Source organism: Strix aluco, chromosome 3, assembly GCF_031877795.1.
Source record: "Strix aluco isolate bStrAlu1 chromosome 3, bStrAlu1.hap1, whole genome shotgun sequence".
Classification (NCBI taxonomy): domain Eukaryota; kingdom Metazoa; phylum Chordata; class Aves; order Strigiformes; family Strigidae; genus Strix; species Strix aluco.
The window spans coordinates 97,654,256-97,681,662 of NC_133933.1; positions in this window are offsets into that span (position 1 = coordinate 97,654,256).

A 27,407-nucleotide genomic window follows, 5' to 3' on the forward strand; every position below is an offset into this window, starting at 1 on the left:
GCAGAGACTTGCCTTCATACTTGACTTGTAACAACACACAAATTACAAGAATTTTTTATGTCAGTTAATAGTGTCTATTCAAATCACTAGCTTTTCCTCTTCCTTGGGCCTGCTCTGCACTTGTCTTTCCAAGGAAGGGTGGCACAGAGGTGTGGACTATTAGATACAATTTTTCTTCCCACTGCATCAAATCACATGAAAACCAATTCTTCAATCCTTTTTCTTCTTTCCTTCAGAAAATTCTGTAAGAACAGAAACAATTTATAGCATGCCTGGAAAGTTGGTACATCTGTTGAAAGGGTTTCAGAAACAAATACCAAAACAGAGACTATCTCATAAAGAACATCCATCCAGCAGTTCCACCATTTAAAATGAAGATCTCTTAGCTCTTGCATGTCTAGTAAATCTAGAAAACAGTTAACTTTAAGGAGGTGTAAACTATGCAGTGTGTTCTTGGAAAAAACCAGCTCCTTAACAGTCCCCCTGCTCACCCCAATAATCACAATCCTATAGTGGGCTGTTGCTAAGTATATCTTCACTTGCATTAACTTCAATTCCCAAATATAAACATCTAAGTGTATTCTGTTTCAGAAGAACTGATAAAAACCAAACATTATAGAACTTGTTCTCTGCCTAGAGATGAATTATCTTCCATCAATGGGTAAGATGAGGTAGAGATACAGCCCAGTAAAGGTATATCCAACCTGTCTTTCTGTACTCAAAAACACACTGGTCAGGAGTGTCTTCCATGCAGATCAACCATTTCTGATTGTTGAACTCCAGAACATTTGTGAAGACAGGAGTTGCTTCAAAATAGTTCTCATAACTTTGTTTAGCATCTGCAGGTTTACATCTAAATCCAAGTGTTTCAAAATAGGAATGGTAAAATAGTACTATCAATCAACAGGAAACCAGAGACTGTTGTAAATATGGCAATTTTGGCTCTAAACCTTTCTCCAAATCAGAAAATGGCCAGCTCTGGTGAAGAACTCCAGTATTACCTTAACACATTGCATGACAACCACCCTTTTCAAGGCTTTTAAGAGGAAAGAGAGATAGAGCTGAGAAAGATGTCTGTATAAACAGATTGTATTTTACTAAGAGATTAAATAATGCTTCCTTCTTCTATCATACTATTGCTGGAACACTCCTCTTCCACGAGGAGCCAGCAATCATTCTCCACCCAAAACAGTAGATTCTGTGAATTTTTATCCAGAATATTTTATGAAGAAAACAACATTAAGTGACCATCTATGTTAATCTCTTCAAACACTTGCTGAAACTTTGGTAACTGGGAACATATGATTATGGTGGCCTTGTGTCTTCAATGGAAAAAGAATCATTCCATGAACATTGTTGCTTTAATTTTTTCCATCCATTACCTTTCTAATTATGGGGGAGAATAAGGAAGGAAAGGAAGGGAGGAAGCTGGAAAAGGGGGCAAGATGCAAATAACGGTTTAGATATTTAGTGCTGTACAAAATTTAAGCATTTGTGTTTGAACATCTTTCTACTAACATAAAGTTTACCATTTTTCAAAACAACATTGAAAATAAACCTCAGATCTTCCTCTCCTGACAATGAACTGTTAATGAATTTAAACGGCTGTGGCTTCTCAGATACTTAAGCATTTTGACAATGTTATCCCTCAGCTGGCATTTATGAGCTGCTTCCTGAACTGTAACTCCACACACTACCACCAGCTGTCTTAAAATGAGGAGCAGTTTGTCACTGAGGTCCAAGAGGAGGGCATGGAGCATACACACCCAGCTCCAGTATAGCACATACCCTCCTCCTCTGCCAGCTCTTTAATGGTTCTCTGTCAACCTCCACTGACCTCAAAAATGTCTGTGGCCTTTGGGTTTTCTGATCCCACAAACAGAATAAAATGCATATATTTTGTATAAACATTAGCAAAAAATGTTCTGCAAAAGATGGAATATCTGCCACATCTTTTCAATTACAGACAGCGCTTGCAATGCCTGAAGTAGGTTAGAGCCTGCCTGCAAAAGTACAGCTGCAACCTCACAGCACAGCAACGGTGGATTGACATGACAGTGAAAGGAATGATATTTTGATTCACATACATCAAGTTGATATTTCAGTGTCTTGTAAAATTTGTGTCAGGTAGAAGTAGTTAGGATGAGATACTGGAATTTGTTGTACATGCCAAGGAGGCATATTTTGTCCTGGTACTAGAAAATTTCCTGCTTTGTGATTGGTGATTGGTGGCAGCCAATATGGCTTCACTAAGGGCAAATCATGCCTGACAGATTTGGTGGCCTTCTACAATGGGGTTACAGTGCTGGTGGGTAAAGGAAAAGCAACTGATGTCATCTACCTAGACTTGTGCAAAGCTTTTGACACTGTCCTGCAGGACATCCTTGTCTCTGAATTGGAGAGGCATGAGTTTGATGGATGGACCACTTGGTGGATAAGGAATTGGCTGGATGGTCATGGTCAACAGCTCCAAGAGGAGAGTGATGACAAGTAGCATTCCTCAGGAGTTGGTGTTGGGACTGACACTGTTTAACATCTTTGTTGGTGACATAGAGAGTGGGATCGAGTGCACCCTCAGTGACTTTGCTGATGACACCAAGCTATGTGGTGTGGTTGATACGCTGGAGGGAAGGATGTCATGCAGAGGGACCTTGAGACAGGCTTAAGAGGTGGGCCTGTGCAAACCTCATGAAGTTCAACAAGGCCAAGTGCAAGGTCCTGCACATGGGTCGAGGAATGAGTGGATTGAGAGCAGCTCTGATGAGAAGGACTTGGGAGTATTGGTGGATGGAAAACTGATAGCGCTTAGGGATATGGTGTAGTTGGAAACTGTCAGTGCTAGGTTAACGGTTGGACTAGATGATCTTCAAGGTCCTTTCCAACCTAGATGATTCTGTGATTCTGTAATGTGCATTTGCAGCCCAGAAAGCCAACTGTATCCTGGGCTGCAACAAGAGAAATCGACTCCACTCTTGTGAGACCCCAATTGGAGTCCAGCTCTGGGGCCCCCAACATAAGAAAGAGTTCCAGAGGAGGGCCACAAAGATGATCAGGGAGCTGGAGCACCTCCCTTATGAGGACAGGGTGAGAGAGTTGGGGTTGTTCAGCCTGGAGAAGAGAAGGCTCTGAGACACCTTATAGTGTCCTTCAGTACTTAAAGGGGACCTACAGGAAATATGAGGAGGGACTCTTTATCAGGGAGTGTAGTGGTAGGATGAGGGGTAATAGTTTTAAACTGAAAGAGGGTAGGTTTAGATTAGATAAAAGGAAGAAATTCTTTCCTGTAAGGGTGGTGAGAGACTGTAACAGGTTGCCCAGAGAAGCTGTGGCTGACCCCTCCCTGGAAGTGTTCAAGGCCAGGTTGGACGGGGCTTTGAGCAACCTGACCTACTGGAAGGTGTTCCTGCCCATGGCAGGGGGTTGGAACCAGATGATCTTTAAGGTCCCTTCCAAACCAGACCATTCTATGATTCTATGATTCTGTGATTCTATGATTGTAGCATAGGTAAATCTTCCTTCTTGACAGAGATTTGTGTCCAGGTGTCAGCCAACCATATTTTGTGATATACAGGTAAAGCACAAGCTTAGTTTTTTGAATGCATTTCCATGTAGAAATACCTGTGTCAGTGATGTAGTAAGTTATTCTGAAAATAAGTAGTAAAAATATCCATAAAACTAACACAGAAGTTTATATTTAAAGATCCCTCCACTGAGAAAGTTACCTTGTTAACTGTATCCAGTTAGATTATTTTCTGATTAGGCATAAGCACATGTAACAGACTGCAGATGACACTGGTCATCAAAATGGGAACATTTAGTCATCACAGGGAAGAAACAACTTTCCTTACAGCATCTGGCATAGCTAGAGCAAACTGGACAGAAGTGACATTTTAGAATACTTTTTTTTAAAAAAGTATCAACACTTTTGTGGATTCTCTTTTATCCAAGGGAAAACAGAAGGAGAGTTGGCTTGGTGTATACCTTTCAGCTTTTTGGCTATGGGAGGAGAAGAACTAATTTAGACACTGTAATGTCTTAAAGGTCTGTTGATTATGCCTTAGAACTTCATGACAGTAGACTTAAAAAGAAATTATCAAAGGTTTTGGGGTCCTCTACTCTACAAAATCTTTCTCCAAAGGTGGGCATACATGACTGAAAAGTCCAACAAAATCCAAGAAAACTTATGTACCACTACAAATCCTGAAAATTTACTTGAGAAGCTTTTCTCCTTTCAGGTTTTCTTCTCTGAGGCCCTTTCCTACATCCATTACTACAAATTACTATACTTTACGCTGTATATAGATTCCTGCAAGTAATTGAAAATCTGAAAATCTGGGATTTTCTAAACAGTGATCTCAATTAGAAGACAATAAACACCCATATATGTGGTTAAACTTTCTACATCTCTGTACCAGTGGAAAGCCCTATTAAATGCTTGGAGCTATTTGTAAATTAAGTATTTTCTTATCCCAGGCATCTTGTAAGAGTGTAAGATTACCTTAATGGATTTTTGTTCCTTTCCACAGTTTTGTTTACATTACAATCTTCAGGAAGCATTTTCCTACTGAAAATTGTGAGTAGAAAATGAAGGGGAAAGAGAATATGACAGAAAAGAAGCTGAATAATGGCTGATAGCAGAAAGAATATGATTAAGGATTAGGAGGGCAATAGAAGTGAAACCTCTGGTATTTAATACTGTCACTGCTACTGATCCTATCACTGATTTGGGAGTGCCATCCATTATTTCTGATTTACTTCTGCCATCTAAAACCAGAAGGTGATGATGACCTACTAAACAGTAGAGAAAAATAACATTCGAAAATTATTTTGAGGCTCTCACATGTACTATGCCATTACATATTTATTTAACAGAGGTTTCAAACAACAGTCCCAATAGTTAGAGGTGGGTGAGCACGTAGGATAAAATAACAATGGAATTGAATCTTTCTTAAAACTTAAAATTGGACCTCTGATGCTTTGGTTAACTTTCTTGAGGTGATTTTTCATTTTTATGTGCTCTAAACTTCCTGGTTCCAGTGGGCCATAAAAACAGATGTGCTGAAATACAAACACTACCGGAAGGTTGCTTTTGTGGTATTTCCAGCCTGAAGGGAAGCCAAAGATGTTAGAAATCCCTTGAGAATGCCCATTTCCAGCCTATTTTTACAGGCAGATTTGTCTATCATTCATTTCTTTTATGACAGTAACCCAAGATGGACAGGAAATAGCAGAACTCAAACACACTCTGTCTGTTATTGGGTCACATTCCTACAAGGTGCTGAGCAGAACTGCGTGGAGGAAGGTAATGGTGTTTCCTGAAGGGTTTTCATGTTATGAAGCTTGGTTTAAGTTTGAGTTTTTAATGAAAGCAAATGATATCAACACTCTCAGTGAAAAATGAAGACTCCTCACCCTGTGCTATGGCAATGCATGATGGATCCTGAAAATGGAGTCTGCTGGCAGAAAACAGAGAGGAATTCTGTCTGAATTTGATCTGGTACCAGACAGAATTTTACTGAAATCAAATAAACTGTGAATCACTGTGTTCTGAATGAACTTATAAATTCTGCAGGAAACATATTATTCTGGGTTTTCTTTCATCCATTTCAAGTTCAGACACTTCTAAGATACAACTTTCATACTCACTGGGGTTTCAAGCATCATCTGATTCAGGTCACCTTAAAAGAAACATCTAGATCTGTTTCAGCTACCTACAACAAGAAGTCTTGTGCTGTTTAAGTTGTCCATCTGATGTTGGGAGATAAGACACAGGACCTATAGCACAACTGAGTCTGTCCAGCCTGGAATCACAGAATCACAGAGTCATCTAGATTAGAAAAAACCTTGAAGATCATCTAGTCCAACCATTAACCTAACACTGACAGTTCCCAACTACACCATATCCCTAAGCGCTATGTCCACCCTACTCTTAAACACCTCCAGGGATGGGGACTCCACCACCTCCCTGGGCAGCCCATTCCAACACCTAACAACCCGTTCTGTAAAGAAATGCTTCCTAATATCTAGTCTAAACCTTCCCTGGTGCAATTTGAGGCCATTACCTCTTGTCCTATCACTCATTACTTGGTTAAAGAGACTCATCCCCAGCTCTCTGCAACCTCCTTTCAGGTAGTTGTAGAGGGTGATGAGGTCTCCCCTCAGCCTCCTCTTCTCCAGACTAAACAACCCCAGTTCCCTCAGCCGCTCCTCGTACGACATGTGCTCCAGACCCTTCACCAGCTTTGTTGCCCTTCTCTGGACACGCTCGAGTAATTCAATGTCCCTTTTGTAGTGAGGGGCCCCAAACTGAACACAGTAATCGAGGTGCGGCCTCACCAGTGCCAAGTACAGGGTCAAGATCACTTCCCTGTCCCTGTTGGCCACGCTATTTCTGATGCAAGCCAGGATGCCATTGACCTTCTTGGAAGCTAGAACTCATGTGAGATATGCAGGGACATTGCATATACCTATACTTAAGAAGCTAAATTGAGACCCTGAGGTAAGATTCAGTTCAAGAATAAAACACCTAAATCTAAGGGTCTATATGTAGGTGTACCACTGACACTGTAAATGTCTAAGGTCCCATTAAAGAAAATGAAGATCAATGATAGATAATGACACAGATGATGCCATGATGGAGCCTAGAGAGCTGACTAGTCACTGAGTATCTGGTTTAGGGTGAGCTGAATTTCCTCCTAAGCTCCACTGACTGCCTTGACTAGATTCCAGTGACAATAATGGGAACTCTGACATTTGTCATGGCAGCATATATCACCATGTAGACACTTAAATTTATGTGTCTTGACACTGAATTGAATTCTGCTCCTAATGGTTTATCAACTGAATTGTTCTCTCACTTACATTTGCTGTACTGACTTGGCACTTGGTTCAGTCCAAACTGAGGTAGCTGGTGCCGGTTTTGGTGTTCCATATATCCCCAGTATCATAACTGCCTACACCGTGCAGATGACTAAGGTTACTTTATGGAGTGTTAAATGGTACTATCTGTCTAAGTTTAGATGGCTGAGTAGCATGCTAGGTCTCCAGCAACTATAATGTAATCTTGTAATTTCAGTTTACTCTCACCTAGGCTTCTGGAGTAATTTCAGATGCTATGTGAAAAATGTCTGATACGTCCATGTTAAACTGCCAGATGCAAATCTATGAGAGATGTGAGGCAGTTAGATGCCAGTCTGGGCACAAGTTACTCCTGGGAAGATTCCGACTAGACATAAGAAGAAAATTTTTCACAATGAGAACAATCAGCCACTGGAATAATCTCCCCAGGGAAGTGGTGGATTCCCCAACATTGGATGCTTATTTTAAGATTTGGCTGGACAGGGTGCTGGGCCATCTTGTCTAGACCAAGAGTTGTTTTTTCCAAGAAAGGTTGAACCAGGTGATCCTTGAGGTCCTTTCCAGCCTGGTACTCTGTAATTCTGTGTTTGTATGATTCAGTCAATAACCTTAAAGTCAGAAATTTCTAGGGGTCTGGAACACACATGTTCTAATGCACATGTAGATACCTACATGTAGAATATCTGGAGCTCAGCCTCACATTACATCTTTAAGGTGAATCATAAAAAAGAAACTGTTACTGGAGATTCTTTTGTTTAGAGGCAAGTTTGGCATTATATTTATGTCTTGAGATGGAACATGGTTTCTGTTACCTTAAAGATTAGGGCACTTAAACTATTATTTGATTATGCAGTTTTTACTGTTGTCACTACTGTCATAAAATGCTGCATCCTTGATTTAGATATAAAACTCCAATACAGAATATAATAAAGAAAAACATTATAGCTGGCTTTGGAAGCTTCACATCCCTTTTGGTTTTACAGTGCAGTCTAATCAGATCAGAAAAGTAGGATATTGCTTTTGCTATTGCATTTAAAGCATACTATTTAATTTCTTTTTGTTTTCCATGATCTGTTTTTGCATTGTGGCTTGTGATTGTTATTTTGAATTCTTTTAAAAATAACTAGAAATACTGTTGATCTTCTGATAGACAAAGCTGTCTACAGGAAGGTCTTTTTAAATGATCACACATTAACAAATAAAAAACTCCCTAAAATATGTGCAGTGCAGATGTTCATGTCCGCCTCTAGTTCATGAACAAAGCATAGGAGAGTCACAGCCACATGTTCTTTGGCTCTGGATTGTAAAGTGGCAGATAAATAAAGATTATATTTCCATATTTTCTTCTTTAATGTTGATATTGGACACTTTTGAAACTTCAGTTTTAGAAAGATTTAATCTAAGATGCCATTTCCAGAATGCCAGAAGGGATCACTTTGGTAATTTAATTTGACCTTCTATATCACTCAAACCATAGGCCTTCTCTACATTGAACTAGAACATGGCTTTCAGTGATACATCTTATCTTCTCCACAAGGGCTCTTATAATTGTTAGTAAAAAATTACTCTGAAAAATTAACTTCAAAGAAAAAAAAGTCCCTCAATAAGACTCTGACTTTTTCCTAAGCTGAATTTGTCTAATTTTACCATCCAAGGACTGTTCTGGTGCTGCAAGTTTCTCTTACAAAGAATCCTTTATTGAAAAATGTTTTTCCATATCAATGCTTTTATGGCTGTAACTGGGACACTAGCTTTCTCTTAAACTAAATATATTGGTGTCTTCAAGTTCTTCATTGTAAAATATTGTTTCCAATCCCCCAGTCATTCTTCTGGCTTTTCCCTGAATAATTTTACATATCAACAACTTTCCTTAAATATGTATACTGATTTTGTCTGAGATAGAGTTAATTTTCCTCACAGTAGCTGGCAAGGGGTTATGTTTTGGGTTTGTGATGAAAACAGCACTGATAACACAGGGATATTTTAGTTATTACTAAGCAGTGCTTAAACAGTGTCAAAGCCTTTTCTGCTTCTCACACCACTCCACCAGCGAGTAGGCTGGGGATGCACAAGAAGGTGGAAGGGGACACAGGTGGGACAGCTGACCCCAACTGACCAAGGGGATATCCCATACCATGTGACATCATGCTCAGCAATAAAAGCTCAGGAAGAGGATGAGAAGGAAGGGGGGGACATTCGGAGTTCTGGCATTTGTCTTCCCAAGTAACCATTACAATGATGGAGCCCTGCTGTCCTGGAGATGACTGAACACCCGTCTGTCAATGGGAAGCAGTAAATGAATTCCTTGTTTTGCTTTGTTTGCACATTCAGCTTTTGCTTTACCTATTTAACTGTCTTTACCTCAACACATAAGTTTTCACACTTTTTCCATTCTGATTCTCTCCACCATCCCATTAGGGAGGGAGTGAGTGGCTATGTGTGGCTTAGCTGTCTACCAGGGTTAAACCACAACAATACAGACATCCAACTGTCCATAATATTCCAAGTGGACTCACACCTGTGCCAGATGTGGATGCAATGTAGCCTCTCTGCTGGTACACTGTTGAGAGCTGAAATGTTATAATCATTCTTGCTTAAAAAGGCAAGAATTATGTTAATTCTTTATACCCCAGCATCATCTGGATTTCTCAAAGACATAGTTTGCAACCATGGGTAGAATCTACTATCCCATAAACATGGTTTCTATCTCTGTGTGACTGTGCAATGTTGCCTGTGTCTGTTTACCAGCAATTCAGCATGTCCTGTGTCACAAACCCAATGTGACTGGGTTATTCTTCAGCACTTACCAAGCTTGTCATATTTTGTTCCTACCACTGACAAAAATGATAAATTATGTAAGATGTAGATTCTTCACTGATCAGAAATGAATTCTCAAGTACTAAACCTGCCCATTATGTGAGTGTTCCCTTTTTATCAGATTCTTTGAAAATTACAGATTCCCAGCTAACCAGTTATATATTCAGCATGTGTGAACGAGAGCACATACATGCACCCACATATGTGCATGTGTGTGTGAGCACACACACACATGCACACTCTTTCTCTTTCTGTGCCATACACTTGCACACTTCTCTTCTTTGTCTTTACCATATAGGCAGATACGTCTCCTTATCCTAAGCACGTACTGAATGGTAGTGAGTATTGGTGATGTCAGTCCTAACATGAAGTAATGATTCTGTGAAGGACAAAAAGATATTATATGCCAGTTCTAGCTCTTCATGTGCTTACTCTTTCCTTTCTGCCGTACTCTGCTTCCTTCTTAATGAAAAAAAATGTCCCTTGTAGAAAAGAACCTGTTTCAGTTCTGTAGGATATGGTCAACATTTGTTGATACAGAGATGTGAAGCATGACTTCATGTTCTGAGTTTATGGGCTGCCCACCAAAAACCTTGTGATTTACAGAAAAGGGGATCCTGTGATTCATAGAACAGTCATATTTTTAAAGGAACTGGATGATCAAAGGTAGATGATAGTACAGTATAGGTAGTATCAATACCAAACAGATTTTCCTAAATCAGCAGTGAAGAAAAAATTTAAGCTGAACTATATGATGAGATTTACAATGTGCCTGAAGGAACATTGTGGTAGGTAGCTAATTTAATAGCAAATGTTCATGGCTGGACTCAGTTTAAAATTGTATCAGTCAAATGATATGCAACTTTATCTGGTCATTTGTTCCATTTTTGTAAAAATGTAGGTAATTTAACAAATGCAGAGTGCCTGTGGATATTCAGGCTACCTCTGGGGTTAAGCACTGCAACCACTTCATAATGTGTTTCAGCACTTGACAGGAGTTAGTCAGAGAGCAGGATGTGAAGAAAAATATTATATCCAGTTGAAACTGAGCCAAGAAAACAGAATTTGCTTATTTGAATTAAAATCTCTCTCCTTCAGATGTTACCAACTCAGCACGATGGCCCATTACGCATTGAGAGACCTTGTGTCATTATAGATTAAAGGGAAAAGAGTTGTTGACTGACTTGTCAGCCTTGCTTCATGCTATATGCATGATACTCCTTTGAAATTTCTGATTCTGTTGCTAACCAGACCCAATCCTGCTGAATTTATGAGATCTGACAGAAATATAGTTTGAGTGGCATATCTACAAGTTATTACTATAAATTGTGGGAAATTCATGTGTCTAATTTTCAGCAGCTGGGTAACTCCTTCATTTCACTGTAATACCTGTTTCATACAGTTTCCAGTAAACCATGAGGATGTTTCTGTGGTATGTTTAGTTCCTAAACCTGAAATAAGTACTGCTTTATTATTCCTCACCAAAGTGCATTCAGATCATGATGCCATGTTCTACTGGCCACTAGCAGAAGGACTGGAGTTTTGAATGGGCTGGATCACCATTAGTCTTGGATGCTATGATGTTAAGTAACTCTACTTATTTGTAACAAGTTGTTGAATTACTGTCTGAATTCTCAAGAATTTTGATTTCCATCTCATAAAATGTATCTTGGCTGAGTTGGTCCACTGAGTGGTTCAGGTATGATAACTCCATTGCTGGTGACTTGGAAAGAATGTCTAGATCTCTGGTTAGCATAATCGTACCATCAATCATCTCATCAACTCTGCTAATATCAATGTGGAACTAGGATACTTTCTTCTATAACCTGAACAATTTCAACACTACAGGAGGAGAGTCTGCTTAAAAAACAAATCCTTTAGATAACTGGGGTAGCTTTACTTTCAAATAAGAAGGAAAACAATGTTCAAAATGGGCAGATGCCTACTTTGTAAAATCCTGTATTGTTCTCCCAGTGTGGAAGAGGATATTTCAACACCTTAGAAGCAGACTTGTTTTGTTATTATAATATTGAAATCACTAGTGTTAAGAGTTCAATACATGCGTTGTGATGGAATGACAGAAATGGTTTTTTCCTTATTCCCTAATTTTTGTTTCTGTGAAATGTGTTAAGAAATATTTTAAGGTTGGTCTTTTTGGTCTGTAAAGGTACAGCAATGTGCATTTTTTTTAAAAAATGTTTTTACAAATCTGGTACAAACCCAGTACAACCCCCTAGATAAGGATGCTGAAATTAATTTTAGAAGCTGATGTAAATTCAGTGGAAATAGACTGGTCTCAATCTAATGAGATGTTTGAATTCATCTTGTCTTACTTTTGAAAGTTAATGGAAACATCTAGATAAATGTCTAATTACCTTCTTCAACCACTGGGAAGAGGTCAACATCACCAGATAGTGATTCAGCACATGCAAGAACTGTAAAGATAGGCAGGACAAATCTGAGTCTGGCTTGTAGGTAGATGTACATGAGTAAAACTATTTTAAATGATACTGTAGGTTAAGCTGTGCAACTCATTGTGTAGTCAAGGCCTCTGGTAGTTTCAAATACAGGTTAAATTGTCAAGAAGATACCAGTGATTATGCATCTAAAATAGTGGACAGCTCTGGCCATCAAAAGAAAATGACAGGTAATGAAAGTAATAGGAACAAGAATACTTCAGCTAGTATACCAGCAATAGAAAGGCAGAGGGTCCTGGGCTGCACCTCTGCAATGGGAAAACATTTTGCATTGACCATTCCCAGAAAACACAAAACTGGAGAAAATCGGTTAGACCCTGTTTTCCTTCTTGAAAATCATATTTGGAGCAGAAGTATGGATGTGGTGAAAGCTTGCTTTTGAAGCTGCAACCATTGAAAGTAAAGCAACCGGAAAGTTTGAGAAAACTGTAAGAAAAAAACCTCAACCAGTTCAAAGTATGAAGGGCAAATGACAGACCTAGATGGGGTACATGGAACTTGCTCTTTGAAAATGCTGGTGTCATCCCTTTTCCTGTCTAATTTTCTCACTGTCTCCTCTGTGACATTCATCTATAATTATGGCAACTTGCTGTTGTCATGGAGCACTACATAACCTCTTAGCTTTGAGGCTAAAGAGAAAAAGAGAGACAGAGAGATAGAAAGCTAGGGAGCATGTATGTAAATGCTCAGTTACTCCAAATGATACTTTTATGAATCTTTCTTAACAGGTATGTTACAGGAAAGATGATCAGACATACAGTTTTTGACATGTAGGTTCTTATAATTGGCACACATAAAATCTTTTGGATTGAGAGTGTTCATGCTTAGATGAGACTCAGTTGTTTCATATCTATTCATACAATGAAGATCAATTCTGTTTGCTTGTTTTCATAACTCTCATGCAACCTGATAAAATAGTAATAAAACTCCTGTGTTTACCAAAGAGGAAAAAACACACGTGCTGTGGTTTGGCATATATTTCATCCATCCATTCCAGCTGGAAAAGGTTATCAATCTTATTTCAGCTGGTTTGATACGTTGTCCTGACTAGTGATTCATTTTAAGTTGAAAACATGTACTTATGGGGCACTCAAATAGAACAGTCTTAAAAGACAAATTTACAAGAGATTGGAGTGGATGACCTGTGATCAGTTACCCTGTCCTTGAGTATTGCCTTGTGGTATGACAGTGGTTAAAAACATCTATCTGTATGCTGCACTTAATGGACTCCACCTTATCAAGAGGACTGCTGTGCATGAAAATCTGCTTTATGAGGGAAAAATATGCAAGAGTAATGTACTGTGAGTAGTTTCCCTTTAATGTTTTTCCATAGAGAAAATTCAACACATCAAATGTCAAACTATTAAAAGGGTAAATAAACAAGCACATTTAGAGCAATGAAAAACAGCCTTGATGGCCCAAAGCGTACATGAATGTTAAAAGCCGTACAACTATGTTAAAAACAGAAAGAAAATGCTTTTAATAAAAACTTGGAGAGTTTTATACTTGTCTGCTTGGTGAGAAAAAGGAAAATGAATATATCCAATTCAGAAGCTGATTTAAGACAAAGAGATTGTTATAAAATTAAAACTTGCAAAGTTGGAATCAAACCTCATGTAAAAGGAAATGGAAACAAATTCTTTTAAGTTCAAAAGGTGTCTTCAAAGAGAAAAAATTGGATTAGAAAGGAACACTAAACATTCTTTTGCGCAACATCTATGTCTTATTTGCACTGATGTATATGCCTCCTAATAAATGAATGTAAGTCCTTCAGGCTCATCAAACATAGAAATCTAGTAAGAAAATATAGTCCTTTGCATTCAATAAATTAATTTTTCCTTCTAGACTGTGATATCAACAGCTGCTTGGTGAATGGGTAGAGTTTTATATTCAGTTTAGGATTTTTGTAACAAGCAAAAACAATAGTGTCACAGTTTAAAGTACAAGTATGCATGGAAGAAATTACATCACTGTGTTTTGCTCTTAATTTCTCTTGGTTTCCATATTCCACTTTTTTTTTCCATTTTAAACTAGCTCAGTTTGCAAGCTAGAGGATGAATATTCTGTAATACTGTGATTGTAAACTGTATTTAAAACCCGAAAAGCTAGCATCTCTCCTTTCTCTTTTATCCTTCCCTGTGATAAATAGTTTGCTGTTTGTTGGGGCATAGCTAGCAAATTGTCTGAAGTAGGAGCAGAAGGGAGTATAGGTTGCTTTTTCTTACAAACAGGCTCATCAGTGGTACTGAAAACTTTGTCTATTACAGAAAAGCGAATGTAGAAAATGAATGGGCATATGGGGTAGCACAGATAAGAGGTAGTACTTTATTATGGGTTAGCCTACAACGACATTGCCCAGTGTTTATCAAGTTCAATAAATGTTGCCTGGAAAATCAGCATGGTTGAGAGTGTTAGAAATTACAGACAGCTGAATAACAGAATGAGAATTAGCATTTGACAGAAGATGTCCATATCTACTTGACAATATTATTGGAAAAAGAAACAGGAACAGTTAACAAATAGTTTTCTGGAAAGAAACTTAACAGATATAGCCTTCTCAGCACCAGTGCTAATATGTTTTATTTCAAACAGTATATCATCAAATTACTATTTTTATGAATATTTCTTTTTCACTGGGTTTTAGCATGTATGAAAGATGCCAGACTGGGAGCTTTGGAAACTGAGTTTATTTATCCAAAGAAAGCCTACAGCCTCAGCAACAGCAGTAAGAACCAGTGTTCACCTCCTCACACTGACAAGCCTGTTCTGCAGAACTACTAATAAAGTCAGAAAATGGGTCAGCTTCCACGTACATTAGCCTTTATCCTCTCTGCAGAGGCTGCCAAGGAGAATGCCAATTAATGACAGCTGTGTTGGACATTTGTTGACTGGGAACTAAACTGAGATTGGGGATTCCTTTCACACAGCCTACCAAACACCCATCAAATGGCAATTTCTCTTTGACCTTGGACACCATTAGAAGTATTTTCCAGTGAGGAAAACTTCTTATAAGTGGTAGGTTGATCAGCATAAAGAAAAAAAGTACTTTTTTTTCCCTCTTGGCAGAGCAAATTTCTTTTATAAAACTTAACAAAAAATACATACACTTACAGAAAATTTATGTGGGTATGTCAGAGATACCCCTTTTGTGTGACAGCAAAGATATTATCTTAAGATTATTTGGTACTTTATTCATGAAGATGTTATTAAAAATCATGTTTGTTTAGAACATATTTCCAGAATATTTCATGAGGCAATTGTTTTTTGTTGGGTTGAAAATTTTGCTTTGAAAATATCAAAATTCTGTTACAACAGAATGCACCAGAGACTTTAAAAGATCCTTTTCTGAAATTCAGTACACTTCAAAATGTGTACTCAATAGAGTACTATCTAGGCTAAGTTTTAAGTACAGAATTTTAAAAAGATTTACTTTAAACTATGTTTAAAGGTATTTGTGATTAAATAGATTGTACAAAAGTCCTGCTGATTTAAGGCAGCCCTTGGCATGGTTAGTGGCCATTCATACCCTCAACAAAGCTGTATCTCTGCTATGCTATGGGCAGTATTTTACACGTGAATTCCCACTGGTGCAGAGACATGTGTAGTTATTACTGGTGCTTTTGAATCAGATTTGTCATACTTTTGATTTGAGGTTACATTTGCCTTTTTATATGACACTTTACTAAAACATGGCCTAGCAGTATGATCTTTCCAAAGTCTAAGAAGCAGAAGGCTATGAGTACACAGATGAGCATATTACAAAGAAACCTTTTTGGGAAGAGAAAGTAAATGGCAAATAAAGAAGTTGACTGTTTCGGAAGTGCACTTCTGACTACTTGGCAACTTTTCAGTTCAGTTCAGTCTTTAAGACTGTAGGTTGTATTCAGTCACTTGTTGGAGAGCCAAACCCTTATGCCCTAAATCAGGGGCGTGTTCAACACCCTTCCCTGGGGAGAAAGGACAGACAAGACCAAGAGAAAGGAAGTCCTCACAGGCTTGCATCATGAAATTTTCTGAGATTCATGGGGGTCTCCACAGTCCCTGGAGTAGCCAGAAGCTCATAAAGTCACTTGCCATTCTTGCAGTCAACTCCGTCTGACTAAAGAAGAGCACAAGTATCAGAAGACTGCCCTATTTTTACATATAGAAGTATTCATTATAAATGTCTTCCTTTTCTAAATCAGTTTCCTGTATCTGTGGGGCAATGTAGGCATAAACTGTTGCATGGCAAGACACTTTTTCTAAGTTAAAGTACTATTACAATTAATGTGGAATAATTCTTGCATACAAGTGGGGGACAAGTATTAAGTCCATAATTCTTATTATGCCGCTTGCACCCACTCATTAACATCAATGTACTTCATGTTTCAAAAAGGTCCTAAGAATTCACAATGTTTTGCACCGTGATATGAACTGTAAATATGCAAGTCTAGTACAAGAAAGTTGTTTCTGTTACCTGGTGACATGAATAAACAGAAATCTTTTCTTTTTAGCAAATTTTGCATTCCTGTGAAGACGGATAGAAAGCAATAGGCCTTAACACTGAAGGAGGAAATTTCCAGGAAGCCAAATTCCAAGATGTGAGGAATGCCTCTTGAATATGCTCACTGGAACATTAAGTAAATTTGTGCTGAAACTTTTCTGGCTTGAAAATTGGTTCTGCATCTACAGGAGAAGGTCCTTTGCTAACTTTGTGACTATGCAGTAATCAGCTTTCTGTTTCTTTTCCTGCACTTGTGCTACATTTCTCAGAATGTTTTTCCCTGTATCAAAAAAATATAGTACTATCGCACCAGTTCATTTTTTCTTTGCCTACAGTTTAATCACTAGGGAGAGAGAAAGAAAGAAAAAGAAGTATATGGTATTTTATGATGGGAATGAAATAATAACTAGCTGATAGGTGCCATAAAGTATTTTTGATTATTTTGGTTCATGTTATGATTTTAAAATGTATCAGACCTCCATATGAAAAACAAAAAAATAACATGAAAAAGTATCCTCAGTTACAAGGAGGAAAGACATTTGTTTGTGTATTGCTTTAAAATGTTGTGCTGGATTAGGATTGAGTTCATATTGAATTCAGGATAAAAGTCTGACAATAACAGCTGTTCAACTGAGTTTAAACTGATCAAAAATTCTTTGTGGCTCTACTAGGATAAAAGTTGGTGACCACTTGATATCCGATACTGGATTTACCAAAATGAGTAGATAGTTTTACTATTTTTAAAATGAGATTACTAGTCTCTTCTGGCTCTTTCAAGGAATGTGTTTGTCATCTTTCAAAATTTATCTCTTTAATGACAATTTCAAATTTTAGTAGTATATAGAACACAAAAGGAAAACAAATAATGAAAGTACATAATAGCTTTCACAAACCGCATTGAATTTTATGGTTTAGCTGGCAACTACACTCGTAATGATATTCAAGTCGAAGACAATTAGCAATTAATAGATTTGTACATGTCTTGAGTTACATAATTAAAAAATAAAAAGCAGTTAAAGTCAGAGGATATTTTCTTAAATATTCTTATTGTCTTGAGGCAAGGAAAATTTTGATACTGCTTTGAAACACTGGGCTAAATTAAGAGAGTTGGTGAATTTGAAGAGAGTCTGTGTGTCAGAAACCAGGACGCTGTGTTAGTGTAACTACATGTTCTCCTGACCACCATTTTTGCTTACAGTGTGTTGTCAGCTTAGACCTGGATTCTTTTCAGTACATTACCATGTTAAGCACCCTTTGACTTTTACGTGTTGATCAAGTACATGAGAGATTCTAAATGAGTCTAGTGTAATTTTAAATTGCTAGTATTCATTCCTTCCAGTTGTGCTATATCAAACTGTACTGCTGTGAGATTATCTTTAGGGATTTTTTTTTGTTTGTTTAGAGCATATCTGCCAGACTTCCAAAATATTTTTGGAGTCCTCATCAGTAACTAGTTAACTGTGCACACTATTTCTCATCCTACAGCTCTCATGTCTTCTCATACAGAAAATGCCATGAATTCTTTGGGAACTACAAATTATTGTTAACTTGTTTTACACATATTGAAAGATGAAGATGCCTCCAAACTTAAAGTACTGTAGCACAAAACTGAAACAATGAGTTTATTATTTCAGAAGAAAAGATGCCTTCATCATCTCTACCACTTCTTGTGACATGTTGAGCTTCCTGAAATTCTTCCAACTCTTTGCTATGTCAATGCAAATGTGTTTAGTTGGATAGCTTGGATAAAACTGTTTCTAATGAAAATGCTACTAAGAGTGCAAATTAATCTTCAGCACATACATGTTTCATCTATTGCTCTATGCTATATATTTACAGAAAGTTGGATCTCAGGTTGAGATTCTAAAGCAATGTTTTTTGCTGAAGAAACTAGTCCGTTTCCTACCTTTTTTTCTCCCTCTCCTCTTACTTAGGAGCTTTGCACAACTTATCAGGTAAGGCTGCAACAAGATGAGAGTTTGAAAAGTTTTTTTATTTTTAGTTCACTGCACCTAGATAATTTTCTAGGTCAAAGTTTTCCATAGTGTACATGACTCAGTGTCAAGCCAAAAATTCTTTGTGAGTTTTCGGCAGAGGAGTGATGTCAGCCATTTGGCTTTTGGAGTGATTTTCAATGGATTCAAGCCATTGGTGGATATGGAAACTTATTTGGAAAGAGAAAAAATTTCTCTATAGACTACATCCAACCTTTTAAAATTTCTATTAGTTAATTGAGCATAGCTCATCAGATGGAATTTGTGATTGAGCAGATCAATGTTTTCTAGTCTGTGCAGAGGAGCCTTTGTCAGCTGTGGTATATATTTGTCTGAGAGATTCTTTTCCAAATATGTTTGGTGAAAGGGATTCCTCAGGTCTCCTTAGCTACTACTGCTAATCACTAACTGACTTCAACACTAAAAACTGGCACAACTGTTAAGGAATTCTATGCAAGACACTGTGCAGTGGTGTCTTAAACCACTAACCTGTGGCTCTCCCCAAAGCCAACAGAAGCTGAGTACCTTTATTTCCAAGTGCATGTAGCATATAACAAAAACCTTGGAAATATTTTCACCATTTTTTGAAATGTGTAGAATTGCTAGTAAGTGCATAATAGTACATGTTGGCTTCTAATTACTAATGTGAAATGTTTGTCTAAACCTTTGTAAAGCTGAGGCCTGCAAAAGTAAAAATGAGGAGACTGTAGGATTAAACTGTAACTTTTTTGTAAATACATGAATTTCTTATAAAGATGGACATGCTATGCTATACCTACTTATGTTAATTTCCAGAAAAATTAGACATACTTTTCAATAATGGGCTCTAGAGAAATAAGCAAGAAAGCAACACACTATATATGTAAGACATAGTCCAGGCTATAACCTGAATTCATGAAGAGTTAGCTTCCAAGTGACAGTCCAGTAACTTTTTGATACAGTTCAGAGTGTTGAGATTTAAAAAAAAAAAAAAAAAAAAAAAAAAATCAGATTTTTAGCTGATGTAAACTAACCTTTGAGAGGAAGATGCTAGCTGAGGCAGAAACTGCAGCATGTCTGTAAGTACCTTGCTGTCCAGTGACGGACAACCACGTTGAATGGAATCTGTTATAATTTGCAAGAGAATAAAAGGTTTAGGTTATACTGATGTATGCAGTATGTTTTATTTTAATAGATTTCTCTGATTGTGGAAGTCCTTTGAATAAATCAAGAAGACATTATCTTCAGAGAAACTGTTTTTCTTTTTAGTCCCTGGCCAGAACTGGAAGGAGTGTTGGGCCTGCTGAGTTAGATTTTGAGATGGAAGACAGAGTGCAATCCAGGGATTACACCGAAGAGACATGTCTTCTGAGAAATGTCTTGAACAAAGAAAATAAAATAGTCAAAAGCACCACCTGTTTTTAACTTCCAGAAAGCCAAAACCACAAGAAATGATCAGAATACAATTATAAAGAAGAGACACAGCTGATGGTACTTTGAAAACAGAATTTCAGAATTAGGAAAATAAACTCAATATTTGCCTGACTCTGAGGTTAAATATTTGTAGAAACATTTCTATATCTCATTACATTTAATTTCCAATTTAAACTGACTTAGAGCTGATTGAAAACAGGCTGAGAAACAGTATTTGGGGCAGTTGCAAAAGTAAGCAAAAGCATACTGAGTTGGAATGAAGTGTTTAATGAGTTTCTCCTTTACTTAATTGTATATTATTTTTCTGTGTGTGTTCATGTGGAATGGGGAATAAACTAAAATTAAAGTCCCTACAAGTCACAGCTGTCTTTTCTGTTTTCTGTACATATTTCTGACTTTGCATACCTTCGTATCAGTCTTCTGTCATTCTGACGTGTGCAACATCTTCATTCTAATTTCACATGAACTTTCACTCTGCTTATACTACTGAGGGCTAGTCTTACCTTTCTCCTCAAGATACTCACATTTTGATTCAGCATATTTTATCTCACAAGTCCTACTTCCCTTGGAGAAGAATAATTATCATTGTTATCTTGATAAATCAGACATCTCAAATTTCTCACCTTTATTCATTTTAACAGCACCCACCATTGTATAGGATTTGCACTTTCCTGTAAGTTTACCAATAAGTACTAGATGTTTTTATCACTCATTTAATTAACAGTTTGAGCAACTCCTCACATAATGCTCTACTGTCTCCATGAAGTTCAGTGAAGCTGTGACAATTTTGACCAGCTGGGGCCTGACCCTCTAATTCAGTGACTGTTCCTAGATCACAATCCCTCTACTTTTTCATTTTTCACAGTCTGTTGTCCTTTACATCACTAGAGGACTTAAAGAGCAGTAAACAAACAGGAGGAATTACTCAACCAATTAATTATTCAGACTACTATTCTCACCTTTGTTAAATTGTATTGCATCTGAGGGCTGTGGGTATCATAAAAGTACTTTAAGCAGAATACAGTACCCCATTATAAGGATTCTTCCACTACTTTTAATCTTATTCTCTTATTCAGGGAAAAATGTTGGGGGTGAATGGAGAGAGTAATAGTCTGCCTCTGCTATTACTGCAGGCTGGTCTGCTCTGCAGTGTGCCCCGCAGTCCCTTGTTATTCAGCCTGGTAGACTTACAGCTGTGCATTACAGTCCCCTTGCTATGAGCCTGTGTTTCTCTCTAGTAGAAGCTGGCATGTACAGGGTGGATGCTGTACACCCACACCACATCGTGAACATGCAGCCAGGGCCCTGATGAAGTGCTCACCCACGCCTGGCAGCCAGGGAGCATTCTCATTTGTTGAGTTTAGACCTCCCCGGGGTAATTATGCTCTGGAGAGAAAAAGAACAATGGCCATTTAATACAGGGAGAGGAAAGAAAGGTCATATTGAAGGCAAGGTTGCTATCATATTGATCATGGAGATTATTTGCAAGGATGTTTATTTGTATTTTCTCATCACATCTTGTTTCTATCTCCACATCTTCTAGCCGATCTGCTTCATCCTGTTACAGTAACAGCCTGTCAGAAATTCGTTTTCATTTACCGTTTTTCTTTCTACTAAATAATGTATTCTGACTCCTACTGCTTATGTCCTCATAAGTTTGCTGGAAAACAGATATATGCAATGTCTTTAATGTAAAGGATGTCACATGAGCCCAGCAGGACCCAGAAGCATGGACTCATTCAGCTAGTATGAAAATGAATGAGGTGGAATAAAAGCCTTCCCAAGGAAAAACTCAATGAAGGGAAAGGGGGTTTTTGCTGCTGTCAGCTGGCCTTTTTTTTAAGCTCAGTTTCAAAGCCATTGAATTCTTTCTGAGGTGATCATTAGCTACACTTAGTGGATAACAGTGCATTTATTTTTGTGCAAAGCTGGTGGGCAGAGAAAATCAGAGACAATTTGAAGGATTTAAATAGTTTTAATGCCAGCTGAGGGAGTGCATGGTCTGAGCAAGCACAAAGGAGAAAACAAACACTAAAGAAATTAGTAGTTTATTTCCCTTCAGAATTGCAGGTGAAAGGGGTGAACCAAGGCCTGTAGGAAAACAAGTTTTCCTCTCATATGTACATTTTTTTGCATGGCTAGTTCTCATTGCTTGCAAAGAATAGTCAAAACTTCTGGCTTGTGTAGTTGGAGGCATGTATATGGAGGACGGTGAATGGAAGATCTGCATCCTGGAGTCTTGCAGATACTTGTTAATCTTAGGCAATGTTCCTTACAGATCTTGAAACAAATAACATGGCCCCATATCATGTAATCTTTCTATGGAAACATGGATTTCCAATAGTAGAAACATTTTGAAGCAATGTTTGCATACCTGCAATATTACAAAACCTTGTTAAGAGTGAAAATAAGAAATATGAGACATAAGAAACAAACCAACCAAGCAACCTGTAAGTCTTTGTTATGTCTGTACAATGGAACATTTTATTTTAATAGGCTTGACTGAAAGTTCACTCAAGTCAAAGAGAATCTTTCCATTGGCATAACTTGAATGTGGGCCCAACCCAACATCCTTTTTGAGCTGCAATCACAGGCAGCTAGTTGGTAACACTGTGAAGATAACTTCACTCAAAAACTGGTCTTCTGGTCTGTTACAGTCTCTTCCCAAAGGCATTTGGTGAGAACTGGAAAGGCTAATGGAGAATTAACATGACTGCCAGTGAAACGCGGTAAAAAAGGTTAAAAAAATGGAAGACATTTGCACGTCCTGAGCATGTGGGTGTCAGTCTGATCCTGCGCGCAAGCTTGAGGTAGTGAGAAGGAACACAGCTATAGTGTAATTGAATGTTTGATATAAATTTTCACTGAATCAAAAGAATGTATCCAGCTTTATGTCTGAGGACCAAGGTGAGGCCAAGATTTTTAACTGAATGCAGACTGATAGCCAGATAGCCAGCAGTGTAATGCTTCTGTTAAACGGCCATTGAATATTCATGGGGTTCTGGCTGATGAAGTCTTTTCCTCTCTTAAATCTGCGAGGGGAAAATACTCCCATCTTGCATGTATCAGCTTGAAAGAAATGTTAAAATGTTTCCCCTAAGTACACTGACTCAGCAGAGCAACATGTTGTGTGAGCACTGGTAATGAACTAAAATCCGTTTATTGTATGAAAACCGGAGTTCAGATATTCTTCTCCATCAAGTGTATGCTGAACTGTGTGAATGCAGTGACAGGAAACACAAAATTGGGTCAGTCAAGGTACAATATTGAAATCAGCCTGAGAGGTGAAGGAGAGCTGCAAGTTGTGTAGGTCAGGCCAGCAGTATCACTTTGGGAAAGGCTATAAATTTCACTTGGTTTTATTTGCAGCTTTCCTAGGTTTTATTGAAGCCTTTTACAAGATCTGACATATATGACACAGTGTTCACTAAAACAGATCCAAACCCCAGCAGCTGCCCTTAAATCCAGGCATGAGTAAGGGTTCATTTTAGTTGGTAGAAGGTTCCTTCCACACACCATTTCCTATCCAGAACACTCATACTCCTCTGCAGAAGAACCAAGAAAGGACAAAGCCCACTGCAACAATTGTATATCTTGAGCACCTCTATGTTTGTACGTGGGCTGAGCAAGTTTTACTGCCCCCAGTATGCTTACTCCTTTACTGCTTAGCCATGCAGGAGATTCCTACTGTATCTTTCTAAAAAACTGCATGAATGTGATGTGGATTGCTGTGACATTTTTATATCTGTAAAGAAACTTTGTTCATCACAACCAAAACTTTTTGGTGCAATGATATTAATTTCAATCAGTTAAACTTTCACTGAATTTCTGGTCAGTGAAAGAAGTCAAACACTGAAAAGCCAAAGGATAAGATGCAGGTTTGGGATCTGGGATGGCTGTGGGTCCTCCTCTAAATCAAATATGTCAAATCCTTCTATTGGAAGAGTACAGTGCTCATAGGCCATGTAGAAACATGTGGATGAGAGGACAGTGATGGCAGCCTGGATTGCTCTTACATGTCTGTCATCTGCTCTAAGACTAGGGACACTTTCAAAGCAAGGAAAGTCTCTCTAGGAGTCATCCATATTTTTCAAAGTCTTATGAACATAATAATTTCCAGTAAATATGCTTCTCTGTGATTTTGCAGTCTGAACAAAGATATTTTCTGCTGTGTCATCACTAAAGTGAGAAATAATATAATTATTGTGTTTTATGAAAAATAACTTTAAAAAACTGTAGTGCAAAACATTTCCAAGTTGTCTGCAGTGTGTATTATAAAGAGAAAATGTTCAAACATGCCTGAAGGGTCAAGGTGCCAAATTTCCAATAAAATGAATGGAATCTTGACATCCAGAAGCTCTAGGTGACTTCTGAAAATCCCACACCTCATTTCCTCTATGTTTGTGGAGTAGGCAGAATTTTCTAGTGTGAAACATTGTTTGAAAAATCACATGCATTTCACAAAACAGGAGTTTGTGTTTCTGACTCAGTAGTGACTTGATCTAAAAATAGCTGCCTCAGAGGGAATACAAGTCATTGGAGAGCAATGATCTGACTGGGCTATGGTTTTAAAAACAATGTTACTTAAACGTAAGATAAACATGGAACAATCTGTTCAAGCTTTAAAACAGACTCTAACATTGTCAAAAAGTAGATTTCTGAAGAAAGCGACTGGGAAGATCCCCTTTCCTGAAAAAATAGGTGCTGAGTAGTGAGGGTACATATTGGAAAGGAATGCCTTGCGGGAAGTGTAAAGCTTAGCTCAGCATTTAGTTACTGGACTTCACAATGCAAACAGGTGTTACAGTTCTTTCTCTAAACACAGTGGAAAGTCTGAGGGATCTGTGCAATCTTCTGAACATGGAAAAAAAGACAGACATCTCACATTTGAAATACAAAATTAAAATGTACACCTAATGTCCCTCCAGCCAAAAATGTATTTGGTTACTTGAGAATTCCAGAGGTGTCTGAACAAGAATTAAAGCATTAAAGTGACTAGTCACAAAACCTGCTCTGGGATTCACTGACATTCTTAGTAAGGAAAGTTACGTTGCCCTCAAGCTCATCTCAGTGCAGTCTTTTTGCAAACCAGATAATATCAGTCCAATTTGCACAAGGATTGCAGGCAATGAAATACTAACTCCCAGTGATTGTTTGAAAATAAGCAGTCTTTGATGCCTTAAGAACTACTGAGTTGGAGTTGCTTTGTCTGGAATGACATTTCAAGAACAGCAAGTGGCTTTCTTTACTGGATCTGAAACATCTTTTTGGGGAATACCATATGCTGTGAAGCATTTGTAGCAGATGATTATCAAATGACCACATGCAAGAGAAAAAAGGCTCACCTGAGCACAACCTCTCTATGAAGCATTATGTAAAATAACTGTTTTTTAATTTTTATGAAATCTTCCTAAAAAAAAGGAAAACGTACTGAGAATATTTTTAATATTTTCTTCCATGATGACATATCTGTCTACTCTGGGTTTGGCCAACTGATTGCTTATGGATTTACCCTTTTTTCTTTCTCTTTTAAAACTGATTTCTTTCTGTCCTTTGTCTGCCCCTGGCCATGTCCTTTGTCCCTGTTGTGTGTTGCAAGAACTCCATAAAGCCCTATTGACTGTGGCAGCACTACCCTGTTGCAAGACTCTATCCCCACTTACAATTCCGTATTTCCTTCTGCTAGTTGATCATTGCCTGCTATGGCTTCCAGCAAATATCTCTTTGAAGCTAACTTCTGTCATGAAACACCTCTTTATGATGATCACTTTAGCAAAGTTATAACCTCAGCTCAGTGCATCAGGCTTCTGAGCTATGACAGTACAGAAACTCCTCATGGACTGCATTTTCTCTGGAACAAGAGTATCAGGTTAAAATGAGTATCACTTACACTCTTATGTTCTAACGCCCGGGCAGTGAGTGGTACTGAGTGTATCAGAACACAGGAAACCTGAAGTAGACAATTATGAAGCAATCTATTACACAAAATAATTTTCTTTAACTTATTTCAGGGAGTGACAGATGTCAGAAGTACTTGGATTTCTAGCCTAATTATTTTCCATATTCTGCTTGCTGCAGAGTAAAAGAGGTGACTGATACTCAAATAGCTATAAAATGTGGATTCATATTGAGCTTGGCCCTCATGACAGCTGTTCAGACACAACTTTTCTTTGCCTTAGAACTACCCAGTGACCTTCATCATCAGTTTCTAACTCTCTCTCAACTAGATTCTATCAGAAAATTTGGTAAGCAAAGATGAATGAAAACTCAAGTTGAGAAAGTACCACTGAATTATAAAATGGAAATGGAATATCCTCACTTGCTGTGTGTTTCCTAGAGTTTGCTTCTGTAATTAGGGACCAAGTACTGTTGACATGAGATGAGAATCAGATTCTAGATATAAAGTCCACAAAATTTGCAGCTTAAATCAGCACACAGCCCTCTAGAGAAGTAAATTGCATTGTCCTGATGCTTAAAGAAGAGCACATCTTCCTTATTCACAGGAAATGGGTTAAACAACTGAGTTCAAGACAACAGGAGTGAAGAAAGAGAAAGCCAAACAACCTAATGAATCATTTTAGCTAACTGTAGTAACCCTTAGGTAGGAAAATTGATCATTTCTACCCTTTATACAGCTGTGATAGCCCCAGTCAAGTTCTTTTCTGGATGATGAAGTGATAGGCCAACTTTCTTCCTCTCTACACACTGCCCATCTTTGACAAAAGGATGGGCTGGTCAATCTGTTATTCTTAAAAGATGTTCTGCTTTTGGGTCTTCACATTGCCTCCCAGTTAAACAGTAAATGTCCTATGATGGGCAGAGGTGCTACACCAGGATCCATACAATAAATGGCTGAAGATGGCAGACTGGGTCTTTTACTCGCTTTGGACATGGTGCAAGAGAGAACCCACTCTCCAGGTTCATGAGCAGACAGCCCCATGCTGAACCTGTTGACAGCCTGTGTACTGTACCCAGCTGTGGGCTGCTCATGCAACACAGTCTACATGTTTTGGTTCTTTAGAAAATAGTTGGTGATATTCAGATGAGGTGTCAGATGAGAACTGACACTGCGCTGCCCATGTTCTGCAATATAGCCCAGGCTGTTCAGGTGTCCAGAGAGGTTTTCATAGTCCAGTTGCTGAGCAAAGGTGCTCCCTCACAGGTACGTAAGGTCTCCCAGTAGAGCAATGGGTAATGCATCAAGCCTGAAACAGGGCTCATCCTAAAGGCATTGGAAAGGGTCAAATGTTTATCCTCAAAAAAACCAAGGAAAAGGAATGGAAGATATTCAACTTTAGTATCTAATGAGTGTTATCTGTCCAGTTGTGCTTTAACTAGCTAGATTACTGGTATGGAGAAGCAAAT